The sequence below is a fragment of the Marmota marmota genome, unplaced genomic scaffold (assembly GCF_001458135.2).
Source record: "Marmota marmota marmota unplaced genomic scaffold, marMar, whole genome shotgun sequence".
NCBI lineage: Eukaryota > Metazoa > Chordata > Mammalia > Rodentia > Sciuridae > Marmota > Marmota marmota.
Genome location: NW_025999863.1, coordinates 2,854,986 through 2,867,401, shown reverse-complemented (window position 1 = coordinate 2,867,401; position 12,416 = coordinate 2,854,986).

Genomic DNA, 12,416 nt, shown 5'->3' with positions numbered 1-12,416 from the left:
CTGCGACCGCCTTCGGAGCCTCTGCCCTGCGCCTGCGCAGGGGGACGGCGCTGGGCGCGGAGGGATCTGGGGTCCCTCCCTGGCCCCCGGCCTTGGCTCTGCGGGGCCCGCGGGGAGCCGGTCGGGGACCCCGGAGCCCACGTCCCCGGGCCGCCTCGCTCCCAGGCAGTTCCCACGTGCCGGAGTCCCCTGTGCCCAGTCCATCTGTCTCTACGGGAGCCCCTCCAGGGCCACCGGAGAGGAGGACCCGGGAGAGGGAGGGAGCTAACTCTGCCGGGGTCCCCCCACTGCAGGCCAGGCCAGGGGGTGTCAAGGGACTGTCCCAGGGCACTGGTGAGGCCGCTGTCACTCCCAGGACCAGGGGCGGGCTTAGGTTTGGGGCGCACTGCTGTTCCCTGTCCCCCCACTCACCCCACCCCCTGCTGTCTGAGAAGCCGTCTGGGGAGACACTTTGCAAGTGTCGGTCACGGATGCCAGCCCGCCTGCGCCTGCGAGTGGGAGGCAGGCGTCTGGGGACATAAATGGCCGTGCGCCCCGCCAGGGTGTGCGGGATTGGTGGGGAGGGCAGCGCGGTCTGCCACCGTGTTGGAGGGTAGCGACCCCGACAGCCTGGGCGGCAGGGCATTTGCTTTGGGAGCCTGTCCTCTGGAAGATGGGTACAGGGACAGTGCCAGGGCGGGATTCGGCGCACTACCTCCAGGAGCCTAGGGAGGACCAGGGGCTGGGTGGGGGCACCCGGCAGGCGGGGAGCCCAGACTGGGTACCTGACTAGGGAGCGGGCATGTCACCTCAGCTCCTGGCCAGCTCTGCCCAGGGGCTGCTCCCACGAAGGCTGGCTCTGGGGACGGAACCCAGCCCTGGGAGTTGATCTGAACCTGGAGAAGCACAGCTGGGGCCTACCATGGGTTAGGAGAGACCTCAAACGCCAAGCCAGTGGGGGGCAGCACACTGAGTCCTGGAAGGAGACGGAATTCTGAAGCCCCCTGATCCAGCTGTTCCTGAAGTCCCTGGACTTTATAGCTTGAAGCACTGGATGAAACCAAGGAACCCCTCATAAAACTTTACAGGATGTGTGCAGAGGGGGTGGGGGGGGTCAGGAAAGACGCTCCCTGGCCCCAAGAGCTCCCTGGAATAAAACCCTTAAAACCGCATTTACTGCTTCATTCCACGCGCACCCCTAAGCCCACCCCCCCTTGTGTGTGGGCCTTGCACACACAGCACAACTCCAGGCTGGAGGAGGCAGGGTCCAGCACAGACCCCCAAGCGGGGGACACACAGAACTCAGGGGACAGAGAGGGGGAGGAGGCATCTGTGGGAGTCCGGGTGGACTTCAGGGAGAAGGCCACGTGGCAGCTGGGGCTGGGGAAGGGTCCTTGGGTAATCTGCCCTTGACCTTGCAGTCACCTCCAACTCCTCCAGGAGGTCCTGCTTCAAACCAGCAGAGCCTTCCTCTTCTCTCACCTGCAGACCTTGTCCTCGCGGTGCCTGCCACCATGGCCGCTCTTCCTTGCCTCTGCCTGGTCAGTAGAAGGCTAGCTGGCCCCTCTTCCCTGGCCTGCCCTTGCACCCAGAGTCCAGTGACCCAAGCACGGTCATAGTCACCCGGGGATGAGTCCATGTCCCCACTGGACTGAGAGCTCAGGTCTATCCTGCTTCTTGTGTCCCTGATGCTCCCAATAGGTACACAGTAGGTGCTCACTAAATGCTTGTTAAATAAGCTAGGGAGATGTCTGTCCCGTGTTGGTGGCTGGGGAAGCCGGGCCCAGGGAAGCAGCAGAGGGTCCGCAGCAGGAGGGTTGAGCCAGCCTCCAGCCCACAACCGAGGTCAGGGGTCCTCTTGCTCCTCCCCTGCCAGCTCCCTTGGTGGCCCCCGAGGTCCCCATCACCTCGCTGCCTCTGGTGACACCAGTGGCGATCCGCTGCAAGAGGAGGCTCCCGGCCAGGTGGGCGGGTGGAGCCTGAGGCGTGCTTTGCCCAGCTGCACCTCCCCAGGGGCTCGGCACACGTGGGAAGTCTATTTCTGCCACTGTCCCCACCGTCCCGGTGACTTCATCGGGCCTGCGCTGGGGTGCTGCTGACCTCATCCTCCCACCTGCAGGAGGAGGCGTGAGCAGAATCCTGACCCGAGGCAGCCCCACGTGCGCCTGAATCTGGGCCAACGTCCTCTTTCTTGCAAAGTCTGAGTCCCTGCTGTGGCCTGGGGACAGAGACATTGTCATGGTCTCCCTTCAGCAAATATGGATCCTGAACGCAGAGAGGGCATTTACATGCCCTGAGACGCACAGCATTTGAGCCACTGAACCCACGCAGGTTTCCCCTCAGGCCCTGAGCTCCCCCTTCAATGCTTTCTCTGTAGCCACCAGAGGGCGCCAGTGCGCACCTGAGTCAGGCCCTTCCTCCTTTGCCCACGGCCCTGCACGGCTGCCCCCTCCCTCAGGGGCACAGCCCAGGTCCTCCCTGAAGCCCACAGAACCCTGAAACACTGCCCGGTCCTCTCCCCGACTCCCTCCTGGTCTCTCCCCTCTTCCCTCTGCTCCACCCGCATGGCTCCTTGCTGTGCCTCCTGCTCAGCAGGCTCATCCTCCCCAGGGCCTTTGCACAACTCTGTCCTCTGCCTGGAGCACTGTTCCCTGGGGACCGTCGTGAGAGTCACCTTCTTGCCAGGGAGGGAGAGGGGCGCTGGGGGTGATGACGCCTTCCTGTGTCTGCGCCTCTCCCCTCCTGAAGAAAGCCCTCGTCCCACGCAGAGGTTGTGGCCTGTTTCCCGGTCTTGAAACCTCAGGAAACTTCCCGGACCTGCGGCAGCAGAGCCTGGCCTTTCCCACTTCCCCACGTCCACGCTGCCTGATGTTTCCTTTAAACCACTCACATTTAGAACATCCTGTTTTTAATCGCCAAGCGGAAAGGGAGACCAGCATCTCTTGCCGCAGATGGCAGTGACTGGAGGTGCCCTCAGGGGGCGGGACTGGGGGCCAGGGGGCTTTATCCTGGGTCCCGCGTAGGGACAGGCTGCTGCAGGGGAATCTGTGACCAGGTCCCAGGGCCACTTCACAGCTCGCCCACTCCCAGGTGCTATCATGTGTGGACCAGGGCAGCGGCTGCTTTGCACGTCACCAGCCGTGACGTCCTGGGACCAGGTGTCCAGACGACCCTCTGGGAAGCACCTACCCTGTGTTGCTGCACTCTTCCCTATTGACCCCTCCACGACAATCTGTTTACTTATTTCTTCATTCATTCATTTTTTGGCACTGGGGCGTGAACCCAGGGGTGCTCCATCCCAGCCCTTTCTATGTTTTGAGACAGGGTCTCGCTAAGTTGCCTGCTGGCCTCAAACTTGTGATCCTCCTGCCTCGGCCTCCCGAGTGGCCAGGGAGACAGCCTGGTGCCCGATTCCCTCCCGGAAGGCCAGGATGTTCATCTTTCTTGTTCCATGCCGTGTCTCCACGTCCTAGAACAGGCTGGCACACAGTAGGTGCTCGATAAGTATTTGTGGGATGAACAGTTGGACCCGTGCCCACACTGCCTGTGGCCCCTTGATCTTGGCAAAGGTGCCCCACTCCTGATGCCTGAAACCAGAGCAGACGTGGCCCTCCGTGGCAGAGGGGTGGAGTGAAGGCTCTTGAGAGTGGAGGCCACCCTGTCCTCACAGGGTCCTCATGAGAGCGTCGGGTTCAGAGAGCCGCCAGCAGAAGCCAAGGGTCAGGCCTTGGCCCATGGGGCAGGACTTGAGGACAGAGAAAGGGGCTCGCACCAAGGAATGCAGGAAACACCTAGGAGCCGGGGGGCAAAGGGTCCCCCTAGAGCCTGCAGGAAGGATGCGACCCTGCCGCCACCTTGATTTGGCTGAGGGGAGCTGAGGACGGGAGAGAGGGGCCAGGACCCTGGAGAGCTCCGCCGGGCCCTGGCGCCCCTGGACTCCTGACCGAGCCTCCTGCGAGCCTCAGGTGCTGTTCTGGGCGCTGGACGCCCTGGGGAGGAGGTGTCCACAAACCCTCGTCCCCTGGAGCTGATCTTCCAGGGGACATGTTCCGGGAGCCGGTGCCCCGCGCAGCATGGTGTCTGGTGGCAAGGTGAATGACCGGTTACTGGAAGGGACCGGGAGGGGCAGGGTGTCCAAGGGAGGGAGCTCAGAGGAGGTGACAAGGAGCAGAGACCCGAGGGAGGCGAGGAGGCGCTGATCCCGGAGAGCTGTCCTTTGGGGTGGATGGAGAGGGAGGACCTGTCGGGGTGCCTCGTGCCACGCCTCCTCCCCGGTCCCAATGGTCCGGCTTTACAGAGCTGCTCAGTCAAGTAGACACCATGTCCCCAGGTCCTGGGGCCAGTTGGTGGCTAGCCCGCGGCCGGGACCCCAATGCTGTGATGTCCTGATGTCACTGCAGATGACAAGAACTGAGAGCTCTCCCTTGACTTTCCGGTGGCAGCGTTAGGCTGACTCAGCCTGCGCCTGCCCTTCCTTGGGCACCTGAGTCCAGCCCCTTCCCAGTTAGCTGACTCCGCCCCCGCCCGCGGCCTGGCCAATCAGAGCACGACAGCTTTTCGGAGTCACAGTGATTGGTCAGAGATGAGCCAATGACAGTGAGAATTGGGGATCTTCTTCGGGGCTTCTTGGTTGGGGAGCCGGCAGCCAGGGCTTTGCCACCAGGAGCAGGGAGCCCACCTGCGGGTGAAGCCCACCCGGAGGAAAGCAGAGCGGGAGGGAGGAGGAGAATTCCTAATTCCTAGGAATTAGCTGAAGTCCTGGATGCAGCTACACCTGAAGCGGTGTGGCCTGCTCTGGGTTGCACCTCTGCCCTTTCTTGTTATCGTGGCGCGGTTGTGATGATGACCATAACGTATTTGGGAAGGACATTTCCTCCTGAATAATGCGTAGGATCGGGGAACTTCTGGGATATTTTTTGGGAAAAGGGCCAAGACCTGAGATTCCTCCGCAAGGTCGAGAGTCGGAAGCCGGAGACGGTTCTCTCAGGCCTTCCCTGGAGCACTGGGCTCAGGGGTGCTGGGCAGGTGGGAGTACAGTGGGTGGCCATGGGGCAGAGTCCAGGGATCTGGGGGACATAATGCCTGAAAACAGACTCGCGCCGCGGTGAGCATGTGGGGAAGGGAGCCGCTGCAGGCCTGGGCCCAGCAGGGCAGTGGGCGCGCAGCCAGCGACCCAGGCCGCCCACCTGCCGGCAGTCCTTGCGGAAGTCCTTTGCCGGTGCGTGAAGAGGTCTGCGAGCCCGGCGCAGGGGCCACCTCACTGACAACAAAATGGGAATTGGCAGGTGGGGGGGGGGATTCCCAGCTACTGGGAGGCCGGGGCAGGAGGACCTCCGGACCCCAGGAGTCCAAGGCCAGCCTGGGCAACACAGCAAGGCCTCAAGTCAAAACAACAACAAAATCCCAGGAATTAACCTGGAAGTCTGCAGACAGGAAGGCGAGTGGATAGGGGAGGGGTGTTCACAGGTGGACTCGGTAGAGCATCGCAAATACCCAGGAACATCTACACAGAACAATGTCTCACTTATTTTCTTTTTGCGTTGCTGGGGACAAACTCAGGGTCTTGCACACGCTTAGCAAGTGCTCTACCCCTGAGCTGCACCCCCAGACCACAGTCCTAACGTTTATTGAGTACCTACTACGTGCGGGTCACTATGAAGCACTTATGCATGACGGCATGCAGAATCCCCAGAAATCCACATAACAGAGCTCGTGGGTGCAGGTTTTCCATGTGCAGCACCTGGAGAGCGGCCTGGGCACTTGCTGACCCTTGCTCCCGGTGGAGACTCTCCTCTCTCCTGGTGCAGTTGGCACTCGGTGACTCTTTTAATACATAGAACAGGGCAGAAGTGACGGGATGTGACTTCCAAGTTGAGGTCATCATAAGGCCTGCCTCCTCCTGGGCCTTCCTGGGTTGCCCCCCCGTCTCCCAGGCGTAGAGGATGCGTGAGCACCTCCAGGAGAAGGGCGGGGTGAGGAGCTGAGGCCTCCTGCTCTCGCCAGGCGCGTGGACCCCGTGGGATCGGCTCCGCGGGCCCCGGTGGAACCTTCTCACAGGGCGCCGTGGCCGATGCCCTGATTGCAAACTCGACCAAGACCCTGGGTCAGAGCCACCCAGTTCCTGACTCTCAGCTGCAGCCCCAGCCAGTGTCCTGCCTGCAACGTCCTCTGTGTCCCCAAGACAGAACCACCCACATATCCCGCTCCCTGGTCCCTCATCCTCTGAACATCACCCACTCTGTTCAGGTCATGCATCGGGGCCTCGGTGTTTGGCAACAGACACTAACACACTAGACAGGAGACTCAGAGAGGTTAGGGGACTTGGTCCAGGCCACAGGGCGTGCGCACGGTAGAGCTTGAGAGAACCCAGACGCCAGAACATATGGGATGGTGTAGATGGCAGCCTGCAAGACTTGTCTCACCGGACCGCGAACGTGCCCTCGGAGGCCCAAATGACACTATCCATGGTTCATGGATACGCGTGTGACTCTGCGCACACCCCCAGCACATCTCCGGTTTATTTTGGTCAAAATTGACACATACCTGGCCAGTGGGTGGCCACGCCTGTCATCCCAGTGGCTCGGGAGGCTGAGGCAGGAGGATGGCGAGTTCAAAGGCAGCTTCAGCAACTTAGTGAGGCGCTAAGCAGCTCAGTGAGACCCTGACTCTAAATAAAATGCAAAATAGGGCTGGGGGTGGGACCCAGTGGTCGAGGGCCCCGAGTTCAGTCACCAATGAAAACTGGGGGAAATCAACCACGTGTAATATCTCACACACACACACACACACACACACACACACACACGTGCACACGTCTGTAACCAGGAGAGAAAGTGGGAGCTTGTGGGGAACCCTCAGCCAAGTGGTTGGGGCGGGGCCTCCTGGGGAAACGGGGGGGGGGGCAGTGGCTCTCATCCTGGAGGCTCACTTGGAGGCTCACTTGGGCCGTGGAGGCCATTCCCAGCCCCAGAGGACTCACCGAGAGGACCCGAGGTGGGGAGGAGGCGGAGGCTGGAGGCCCTTGGTTCTACCTGCGGAGCTGGGGCTCAGCGGTGAGATCACAGGGAGCACCGGCAGGAGGCGCAGGGAGGGGACAGGAAGGGAGGGGAGGGGCCCTGCTGGCCTCTGGCCTCTGCTGGACCTGGGTGCAGGGGGCAGCCAAGATCCAGTTCCCCTGGCAGCACTCAGGAGCCTCCATCGCCCGCCCGAGGGAGTCAGGCAACGCAGACATGATGGGGGCAGAGCCACCCACTTCCCGCCCCGCGGTGGGTGAGCGCGGCCCCACGTGCTGGGCAGGGCACTCTGGGGCTCTGGAGGAGGCCAGCAGCTCTGGGGACACGTGGAGAGGTGTCCGGGAAGGGGGACCGGCCAGGCCTGGGAAGGTCCGCGCTTGGCCCTGGGGTACGCACGTGGGCACTGGAGGACCCCAGAGGTGGCCGGGCCCAGCTCAGGACAGGCGCGGTTCATTGGGACACCACCGGGAGAAGCCACCTGAACCCAGGCTGTTTCCCCGAAGGGAGCGGCTGGGCGCCTCCAGCCTCCAGGGGTCCACTGTTTTATATTTAGCCGGTGCCCGTGGGTCTGCTCCAGGGGACCAAAGTGCAGCGCCACCTCCACCCAGCAGCGGGCGCCAGAGGCACAGCCCCAGGACGGGGAAGATGAGCCCCAGGGGTCCCCATGTCGCCCTGGTCTCCCTCCTTCCCTCTGCCCAGCGGCAGCCCCAGCCTCCCCTGCCCCCTCGTCAGCCCCCAACGCAGCCATGACCCGAGTGGCCAGGGGAAAACCCAGCCCTGGACGCCCAAGCTCAGTGCCGCTGGTGGCCTCGCCTCCAGCCTCTGCCCGTGCTCCTCCCTGGCCTCCAAGCCTCCCTTCTAGAAACAGCTTGAGGGAAGAGGACCTCCCGGGTCAGCTCTGAGTGGAGGCTCACCCCGGCCTCCACTGCTGAGAGGTCTCAGCGGCGGGTCTTGCTCCAGGCCACCAGGCCACGAGGCCAGCAGTGGCCCAGGTCTGGTCTGGGCTGTTCCAGAACTTGCTTCACCTCAGCGGCGCCCGTGCGTGTGGCTGGCGCTCTCCAGGGGTCCTGAGGAATCCACAGGGACCCGGGGGGCTGCAGGGGCCCCATCAGCACGCTCCGTCCCTGTGTGGCCCTGCGTCTGCACAGACCCTACCCACACCCCCTGCAGACATGAGCTCCTCTTCGGTGACACGGTGCGTGCCTGGGCGCTACCCCACGTCCTCGGGGAGTGACCACAAGGAAGCCCGTGGCTCAGTCCAGATGCGATTTTGTTTTACAGTTTGTTGGGAACGTTTTCTGACGGGTCGGATCCGAGGCTGCCAAGCCCCCGGCTGGGCGGCCACCAGGACTGACTGTCAGTGAGAAGTGGGTCGCGGGCTCTGCACACGCGTGGTCAGCAGGGAGGACAGAACGTCCTCTGCCTGTTGGTGACCTGAGGCAGCCTCCTCCAAGGCAGGTGGCCACCCCGGGGCCAGGAGTGCAGCAACCTGGGGCCCAGCTGCTGGGGCTTTGCGACCATGCATCGGACACGGTGGCTGGAGAGCCTGGGAGGCGTCCCTGCAGGCCAGGGGCTGTTCTGGGTGAGGTGGCCACAGAGACACAACACCGAACTCGCTGTGCACCAGAGCCCTTCCTGGGCCTCGCCTATCCCACAGTTGCATCCTTCTCTGCAGGGGATGTCACCTCCCCAGGATGGGACTCTGTTCACTCTGTTCCCTGCGGTGTCCCCTTGGCTGGCCCAAATAGGAGCTCGGTGAGTAGCAATGGAAGAAATGGATTTGTCCCCAGACCTGTCGATTGACACCTGCCTCCACACCCCAGGCTGGGGACATAAGATGTGCCAGGCAAATTGTCCCTACCATGTCCCTAATAAGGTACCTCTGGCTGATGCCAATTCGTTGTTCTAGGCCCTGGGTCTCCAAGACCCTCGAGGTTGGGGTAAGCTCTGCTGAAGTTTGGGGACTGTTAGGTCCTCCCAGGACAGAGGCACCGGGCTGTCAGCGCCCCTCTCTTAAATGCCGCCCCGACTTTAGGGTCTCGATCCTGGCAGTTCCATCCCTGTTGCTAGGCGACCCCAATGCTCCGGACTCCCCCAGGACCCCACTGACCTTCCTTTAGTAATTAAGCTGCCCCCACCTGCCCCGCCCGCCCAGCCACACTTTTGAACAAAGCTGGCCTCTGCCTGAGGGTCCCCAACCAGCAGCCCTCCCCATTTCCCCTTCGGTCTCCTAGGAACAGACACCTACCGTGACTGTCACAAGCCCCTGTCTCCCTGTTCTAAGGACAGCAGTGACTGTCCTGAGTCTGCTTGCTGAACGTCACTGAGCAAGTGATGGACCTTTACCATTGTCCCCAAACAGATGAGGATGCTGAGGCTCAGAGATGTAGGGTTACCTGCCTGGGGTAACACAGCACGCAGAGGCTTCTGGAACTCACATCCAGAGCCTGTGGGGACCTCCCCAGGGCGCCAGGGGGTCCTGGATCTGATGGAAGCCCCTCTCACCCCCCAGCTGGACTGGGAAGCGAGGCCACAAGGTCTCCCAGCTCTGCCTTGGGTACCTGGGAGGCAGGGAGTGGGCGGGGCCTGGGAGGGGCCGGTGGACAGGTCCAGAGACACGCCCCCCTGCGCGCAGCACCTGGGGCATCGTCCCGGGGCGTCCGAGGCTGCAGACAGGGAAGGGGACAACGCAGGAGAGGACGGGGCTGGGCGGGGGGCACGGCCGGGAGGACACTGACGCAGAGCAGACCCCTCGGGTGGCCAGGAATGAGGGGAGCAGTGTCCACCCCAGTGGTGAGGAGGAGGGCAGAGGAGGGAGCAGGAGGAGCAGAGGCCCACAGAGGCAGGAGGGGAGGCCGGGCTGTCCTCGCGCTCTGCGGGGCCGATGCGCGGGGGAGTCTGACGTCAAGGGGCGGGCGGCCCCTGTGCTGGGGACCCCACATACAGGCACTGGGGACCCAGAGGCCCTAGTCGGGCACATGAGGGGCCACCGGGCTGTGGGGAGATAAGACTGGGCACAGCTGGACACTGACCAAGGGGACAGGGACGGAGACAGAGACCTGAGGGGCCCAGCAAGGAGGAAGGAGGTCCGGCCTTCTGGAAACTGAGGAACACCTCAGTTCAACAAGGGGAAGTCATAGAGGGGTGGGGTGATTTTACAGGGCTTCTCTGAGGAGGTGACATTTAAGCCAAGACCTAAACCAGAACAGGGAGCTGACCACAGAGGTAACCTGGGGGACATGTCTCTGGAAGGCGGACTAGTCTGTGCAAAGGCCCTGAGGCAGAATGGAGCCCGGAGTGTTGGAGGAGTAGGGAGCCCGTGTGGCTGGAGCAGAGGAGAGACGGAGAGAGCAGGAAGAGGGAGGCGGGAGGGGAAAGGGCAGGTCCTGCCCGGCCTGTGGGTCATGGGGAAGACATGGGCTTTGGTCCCAAGGGAGGCGGGAGCCATGGAAGGCTGAATTTTTCATGTAAGAAGGAAAACAAAAGTCTCAAGTAAAAGTGAACAAACATCACCGTGCCCACTAGGTTGGCCCTTACCCTATATTGCCCTCTGGACTTTATTTAATTTAAAAATTCTCCAAAGAGCTGGGCGCAGTGGCACACCCTTGTAATCCCAGCACCTCAGGAGGCTGAGGCAGGAGGATCAGGAGTTCAAGGCCAGCCTCAATAACTTTGTGAGGCGCTAAGCACCTTAGCAAGACCCTGACTCAAAACAACAAATAAAAAGGGCTGGGGATGTGGCCCTGGTAGAGCACCCCCGGGCTCAATCCCTGGAATGAAAATAAAACTTCAACCACCAATCAATTAGTTAATAAATGAACAATGACAGGTCGATTGTAACTGTGGGCCTTCAACTCCAGGCCAGGATGGGCCCCCTGACTTTGGGAGAGCTGCGCCTCCTCCCTCCGACCTGCGCACCAACCGTTCCCTGGGGCTGGGGCCAGGGCCCCGCCACCACCCTGCACCGGGAGCCTTTCAGGCCAGGAGGCTGTGTCCTCCAAAGTCTCCAACCAAGGCCTCCAATCCAAAGGCCCAATTGTGCATGAAATCTAATCAAGTCGTCAGGCCTGATGAGCAGCACCCCAGGTCATTTAGCTCAGTGAGGTCAATAAGGATATCAGCCATCGCGTCCCTGGCAAGCTCCCTCCCTGCAGCCTGCTCCTGGCTCCTGGGGTCTTCGCCTCTTCACTCTGAGTGGGGGGCAAAGCACAGTGGGGGCTTTTGACGCTCAGACGTCAGCACTGGAGGACTCAGGGTCGTCCCCGGCAGGGAAACAGCCCCACACTGCACCTGCCTGCTTCAGAGTTGGTGACCCTGGAATCCACCTCCAGCCCTCTTGCAAGCAGATGGCACCTCTCATGAGCTACTGTCCCCAGCCCACTCTTCATCCTTGGGGACACCAGGACTCAAGCACCAGACTCGAGTGACATTCAGAGCTGGGGAGGGCTGGAGGGCAAGTATCCTAAGTCCTCTGGTCCCAGGGAATGGAGATGCTGGCTTTCCTTTCTGCTGCAACAAGCTAGGCACACATGTTAAGAGGGCCAGCCGCATCGCAGGGGATGAAAAAGGGACCCAACCAATCCAGCAGAAGGCTGAGGAGGAGGCGAACAGGAAGCAACTGAAAAGAGCCACATCAAAGAGAAGATATAAGGTTATCTGAACATAAGTCCAAATATGTTGGTGAGCACAATAAATGTAAAGGGATCAGACTCGAGACCTAAAAGGCACAGACTGGCTGAGAGCGCAGGTCAGGGCAGAGCCTTCCCAGCATGCCTCAGGCCCTGGGCTGGGTCCTGGTGACACGGAGGGAGAAAAAGGCTTAGACTCCCTCAGAGTAGACGCAGGGAAACTCAACAGAAGGCAAAATCCACGTGTTTGGATTGTTTTTGAAGACATACATCTAAAGCAGAACTGTGCACCATCAGCTAATACACTGCAAGGAAAAACCAAGAGAGAGGCCATGGATGGAGCAAGGGAGACGCAGAGACAGGGAGACCGTGGGGGGCTTATCTGGATACTGCTGCAAACACACTGAAAATGACATTCTCATACAATTGAAAACTTAAAGACAACCATGCATCTTTACCTTTTAGAGACAGAAATTGAAATATTTATGAATAAATCATCCTCTGTCTGGAATTTCCTTCAAAATGATGTGAAAAGGAGGAGAAACAGTCAGGCAGAGAAGAGAGGAGAGCAGCTGTGAGTGGACCCGTGTTCAAGGTGGTCAGGACGCCGGCTTCGCTGGGCCATTCTATCTACCTTTATAAGCGTCTGGAGAATCCCACGGTGAAACGTCAAAACAGGATGACGTCGGTTTGAAAATCAAAGGACAGAAAAAGACTCCCCAGGCAAGGAGACTCCTTTTTTTTTATTTTAAGAGAGAGTGAGAGAGAGGTAGAGAGAGAGAGAATTTCAACATTT